This window comes from Equus przewalskii, chromosome 18 (genome assembly GCF_037783145.1).
Source record: "Equus przewalskii isolate Varuska chromosome 18, EquPr2, whole genome shotgun sequence".
NCBI classification, from domain to species: domain Eukaryota; kingdom Metazoa; phylum Chordata; class Mammalia; order Perissodactyla; family Equidae; genus Equus; species Equus przewalskii.
This window is the reverse complement of record NC_091848.1, coordinates 8570630-8576629: the sequence shown is the minus strand read 5'-3', so window position 1 is coordinate 8576629 and position 6000 is coordinate 8570630. Positions and strand designations below refer to the sequence as shown.

The 6000-nt window shown below is 31.9% G+C and overlaps 1 long non-coding RNA gene across 2 annotated transcripts in view; it reads right to left on the bottom strand.

Moving 5' to 3' along the window:
* Nucleotides 1-346: 346 nt before the first annotated feature.
* The window catches only part of LOC139076976 (uncharacterized), a 75420-nt gene continuing 69766 nt past the window's right edge, over nucleotides 347-6000 (bottom strand). For both annotated transcript variants that reach the window (XR_011529063.1, XR_011529064.1), the window contains 2 exons: nucleotides 4126-4229; nucleotides 347-1118 (listed from right to left, as the gene is read on the bottom strand). This is a non-coding gene — a long non-coding RNA (uncharacterized lncRNA). The remainder of the gene's footprint in view (nucleotides 1119-4125; nucleotides 4230-6000) is intronic.

The following is a 6000-nucleotide window of genomic DNA, read 5'->3' as shown; positions in this document are numbered from 1 at the left end:
TAAAGAGATGACTCACATATCCATGCCTTATAAAATTAGCCGTAAGCCTCAACTCGGAGCAGCAGCAGTTGCTCCTCCTGCCTGTGGGCCCTGTCCCCACGCAGCAGCAGTGGCAGCTCTGCCTGCCCATGGGTCCTGTCCCCATGCTATTCCACACTATTCTCTAAATAAAAGAGCACTACTGCCAGATCTTGAGAGTCCAAGAAATCTTTCTTTCGACTCCTTGGATCACCGACCACGCATCAATAACACATGAGAAACACTTGTTATCAAGGTTCTGGAAAATAGCACCTCCCAAAAAAGATTCACCATTATAAATGAAAAGACTCATAAGACTTGGAACAGATGGATTTCAACGTATTTTTATGTCATTTTATTAAACTATATGTCATTTTCCAAACTACCTCTTTACACCTTGGTTCTTCTAAGAAGCAGTTTCCTTTTAGAAATTAGAAGGCTTTGTAAAAGTAAATAGGCATTATGAGACATTGAAAATAAATTCTTTCTCTACTAATGATAACATTTTGTTCCTGTGTTGCTTACTGTATATGATTTAATATTTAACTGGAATAATTGCAGTATAAAAGTATGGGGGACTGGAATTAGCCACCCCAAGATATGTCTCCTTGGCATGAGGATTATTTTGGGCTGGTTACTTGTAAAAACTGCAGAAAGGAAAGAAACTGAACAGTAGAATTTCCTTACCCTTTGTTAAGATACATTTACATTTGTAAGGGAAATCTCCATCTGTAAAGGTGTCTCCCTCTCTGTACCAGGAAGAAGAGGGGCTGACCTTATCTCTAGAAACTCTTAATCAAGGCAGAAGGCAAGAACTTAAATCTGCATAATAAGCTTACTCCTGTTTACTGTGCTTGTCTGGTAACCTCCTGTAACTGACTCCCCCCACCACCAACATCCTCCTTTATCTTTAGCTGAAGATGATATTTAAGGTGGTGGCTTTGGCCATTTTGACGAGTTGCTCAGGTTGCCTGAGCCTCTCCCATGTATACATGCTATAAAGCTTTGTTTAATTTTCTCCTGTTATTCTGTCTCATGTGAATTTAATTCATTCTCCAGCCAGAAGAACCCACAGCGGGTAGAGGAAAGGTCTTCCTCTCCTACAAAAGTAACAGAATAGCATAAAATCAGTAAAATCAAAATGAGAGAACGATATTCTCATAAAAATCACCCTATGTATAATTTGTGTTAAATATAATCATAACATTATACAATTTCGTATTATTTTCAACCTACATTTCTGTCAAAATCCTTTTCCATATTATTTTTATAAAAATGTCTAAGAAAATCCTTTGGTAAAATAAACTGGATTAATTATGGTTCCAGTAACTTAATAAGACAGATGCATAAAAAAGAAATATCTAAAATTTGGTTTCAAGAATTTTTTACATTTTCTAATAATAAAGATATGCAAATGTCTAAAAAAAGTCATTTGTTATTCTCTTTCATTTTTTTAAATAATCATATATGTTTTGTTCTTGTACGTTTTTTTTTCTGTTCAATAAGGTAAAACATGCAAATGTTCTATGAATCAAAATGGTACAGAATGGCTTAGGATGAAAAGCACAATCTTCCACCTCATCTTTCCTCTCTTCTGATACCACTCCCCAAAGAAGTTACTCTCTCATTGTTTCTGGTTAGTTTCTCTGAGGGTTACATTGTAGCAGATTTAATTATTGTCCCCAAATCTGCATCTTCATCTTTACCATATGGTTTTCTATTTCTTATCATTTTCACTTGGACATTTGACTTGCTCTGGCCAGCAGAGTACATAAGAATCAGAGTTTTTGTGCTATTTTCAGAATTAGATCTTAAGAGCTTTTGTGTATTTTCCCCATGCCTTCTGTTTCTGCCATCACCATAAGAAGAATTTACCCCAACCAGAGTGCTGGTCCGAGGAGCATCAGAGACGTGTGAAACAGACATAAACCAAATCCCCAGGAGAAGCCAAATCTAAGCAGACGTACTGCTTGAAATACTTCCAATAAAAAGAGCAGTAGTTGAAATTTGCTTTCTTTCTTTTTTTTTTAATCCTCTGCCATTTAAATGTATTGCTAAATTTGGCAATCCGGTTCTGTGTGACTTGATGTAAGGACAAGAACCTATTCAGACTACGGAGGTCATACTAGGTATTAATTCTATTAATTCTTCCAGAATCCTGGAAGCTAATGGGCTTGCAAGGATGGCAAACTTTAGTCAATCAGGAGCTGCTGCCCAAGAATTTGAGTTTGGAAAAAATGTGATACAAAGGAGAAGAGGCAGTTGAAATTGGCTGCTAGATGTCTCCTGTATTCAATATTCATTGGAGTCATCATCAAGCAAACATTCAAACCAGACTTCTCCTGGTCAGATAGGCTGAGTTCTTAGTTACTTATCATTTAATAAATCTAATTTCTTTTACATTAGAAAGAATCGGTTTCTCATGCTGGCAATTAAGTTCTTTGACTAGTATACTATTCTGAAAGTATTTTATTCTTAAAATCTTGGTTGTTTAATCTATGTATTGGACATAAATTTTCTTATGCAATCTCTACATTTTAATCTCTACATTGAGTATAAGATCAGCTATATAACAAACAATTCTGATAATTATTAACTTTCTGTAAAAGATGAATCATTTTAGCATTTGAAAAATTTCACAACTAAATTTTGGTATACTCAGGAACTGAATTAGAGCTTTCAATTATTAAATATTTGTTTTTGTTGTTTTTATTTTATCATATATTTTATTTATTTATTCAAATTTTTAAGGAAAAATAAAATAGCAGTTATCTCACCAATTTGCAGAGGCTATTCTCACATTTAGAAAGACCGTCAAACCCTCTAACAAGAATTTTCAGTTTTTCTGTTTCCATAAGTGATTTAGGAAAGTATATCCGTTATAATTCCCCAGTAAATACACTCAAATTATTGAAGCGTACAAGTCATGACCTTTGAGGTTTTAAATCAGTTAACAATGTAGTTCAAAATATCAACAGAATATTGCTAATAGGGAGAGTTTAATTTTTAGACAGACTTACTAGACCTCTGTAAGTCACATTTATGAAGCAAGAAAATTTTTCCAGTATTATTGCTCTTTTACTGAAAATCTTTGAAATTTCTTTCTTGGGATTTAGTTCAAGGTCAGTTTTGTGAGCTGACCATGAAGTTATTCATATTACTTTAGTTACGTTGTTTTTCTTTTATTTAAAAAGTATCTTCCAACTTAATCACTCTCATATTCAGCAAACTTGGTTCAAAGTTGGTTGTGTGGTTTCCAAAAATTGAATCCACCTTTAAATGGTAAACATTTTCCATGACAGATAATATTGAAAAGAATGTGCTGCAGCCTCTGAGAACAATCTCAAAAGAGAAGATCAAGAAATATTTTGAACATAGCAGGAGAGCATTTGACTACAGAGATATTTTGAACAATGTCAGCATACTTAGGAAAAACGTGTGGTCTTGCATTGTCACTATTTACCATTCTCTCTACTTTGTGAATGTTTGATTATTTTAAGGACACATCTTATACATCTTTCATAATCACTGCCTAAATAAAACAAAATTCTTCAGACTTAATTTACATTTAATATTAACTTTCAAAGGAATTTTTTACCTTTGTAAATTCTTTGAAATTAACGAAGATGTACTTTATATTTTTCTTAGCAATTTGCACATATGGAAACAAGAATATGTTATTTGAAAAGGACAGGGAATTTTATTCATTTTGAGTCTGAGGTGATAGTTTGCTATTTGCTTACTCATTTGTTTATTAATATTCCTATAGATTCCCAGGAAATTAGCCCTCATGACACTATTTTTTTATTTTATGTTTTCAGTTCACAATTGTTTATTCTATGATTTCTAATGTCAATAATTCTGCAAGGTGACCATAGTAGACATAATGTTTTTCCTTACTGGAGCGTGTGTTTTAGTGTAGAAAAGAGACAAAAAAATTAAACAAAATATTTCTTCATGCTGATGAGTGCTCTGAAGGAGATAAACAGGGTTAAAAATGAGGTTATTGCCCTAGAGATTCTGGTCATCAAGGACAGAAACTACTTGATTCTTGGAGAACAAGAAGATGACGATCAAGCATTCCAGGCAGCAATAGAAGAATGATACCTGAGTATTTCAGAAAAGGCCAGTATGGATTGACCACAAAACTGATGAGTGGGAAGTAAAATGGTGTGATTCTGTAACAAGCAGAATCTAGACCATGCAGGATCCTGTAGGAAAGAAAAGAATTGAGATGATTCATAGTGCTCTGTTTTATACAATCTTAAGTATTTTGGTGGTTTTTAATAAAATTGCTAAGAAAGGTGAAAAAAGACATTGTACAGAGAGGCAAAAATAACTTCATTTGTTTTGGACCTGTTAAGTTTTTGAGATTAATGTCTTGACATGCTTTATCTATTTAAATATATATATATATATACACACACACATATATACACACATGTATATACATAGATTTACACACATATATATATAAAATATCTTTTGTGTGAGTGAATGTGTGGTTTGTGTGTAGACAGCAGATACAAACACATATGTATATACATACATCCTAAGGACCCAACAACAGAATCTAAAAATATTCATTTGGAAAAGAATTCAACAGTAAGATCACAGCATTCTAGGATATATCAATTACCTTGATGAAAACTATAAAATCATTTGCAACTTGGCACACAGATAACAGAATAATTTTTGTTTGATACTGTCTACTTTCCACATGGAGATTTATCAGTTCCCTAAGCTTAAACTCTTAATTCCTTATATGTCTCAAGTTCATATCTTGCATGGCAATTCGGAACCAAATAAGAAAAAAAATCATAGCTCATTTCCCTATAACAAATCGATATGGATCTCACATAGATAAGCACAATTTAAAATGTCTTCCAGAAATATATATTAATTCATTAATGTATATTTATTCTTCGAATTTCAGCATATGAAAAGCAGAAGAAATTTATTTACTTTTTTAAAGTATGAAGGAAGAAAAGAATCCAATAAATGTTCTAAGATCTATTCTTATTGAATTTCTAAACTAATATCATTACCACAACCTTAAAAAAAATTGCATTTGATCCCACAATTCCACTTCTAGGTACATAAATGAGAAAAATTAAAACAAACTTATATAGGATTATTCATAGCAGTATTATTCACAACAATGAAAAAATGTAAACAACTCATATACTAATTAATGGATGACTGGATAAGCAAAATTTGGCATCTACATACAACAGAATATCACTCATCATAAAAAGAAATAAAGTACTGATGCATACTACAACAAAGATAAGCATTGAAAATATGACACTAAATTTAAACAGCCAGATGCAAAAGGCTACAATTATCTTACTACTTTTATATGAAATATCCATAAGAGTCAAATCTAGAAAGAGAAAAATTAGATTAGAGTTTGACTAGGCCTGGTGATAAGGAGAGAAATAGAAAGTGACTGCTAATTTGTACTGGCTTTTCTTTTGGAGTGATGAAAATGTTCCAAAATTAAATTGTGATGGTGGTTGTACAACTCTGTGAGTATATTAAAAACCATTGAATGATGCACTTTAAATGGAAGAATTGCATGATATGTTAATTACATCTCAGTCAAGCTGTTAAAGGATTTAAATTCAAATACGTAAAAGGTAAATAAAGGAACACAGACAAATATAATTTCATACAATTTTATAAAATAAATTTGGACATTTAGATAAAAATGTTAGTTTTCTAAGAAAATGTGAAATTCCAAAATTAATTTTAGAAGGTTTAGAAAACCTGAAGAGCACAATAACCTCTAAATAAAATGAGTATATTGTTAAAAATTTCACCCCATTTCAATACACTGTGCGAAATTATTTCATAGGTGAGTTCTTTCAAATTGAAAATATAAAAAAAATGCTATTCAAATGTTCTACTACATAGGGAAAGAAAATAAGCAAGATGTACAAGGCAAAATTTAAAACAGGATGATGAATATAGAATAAA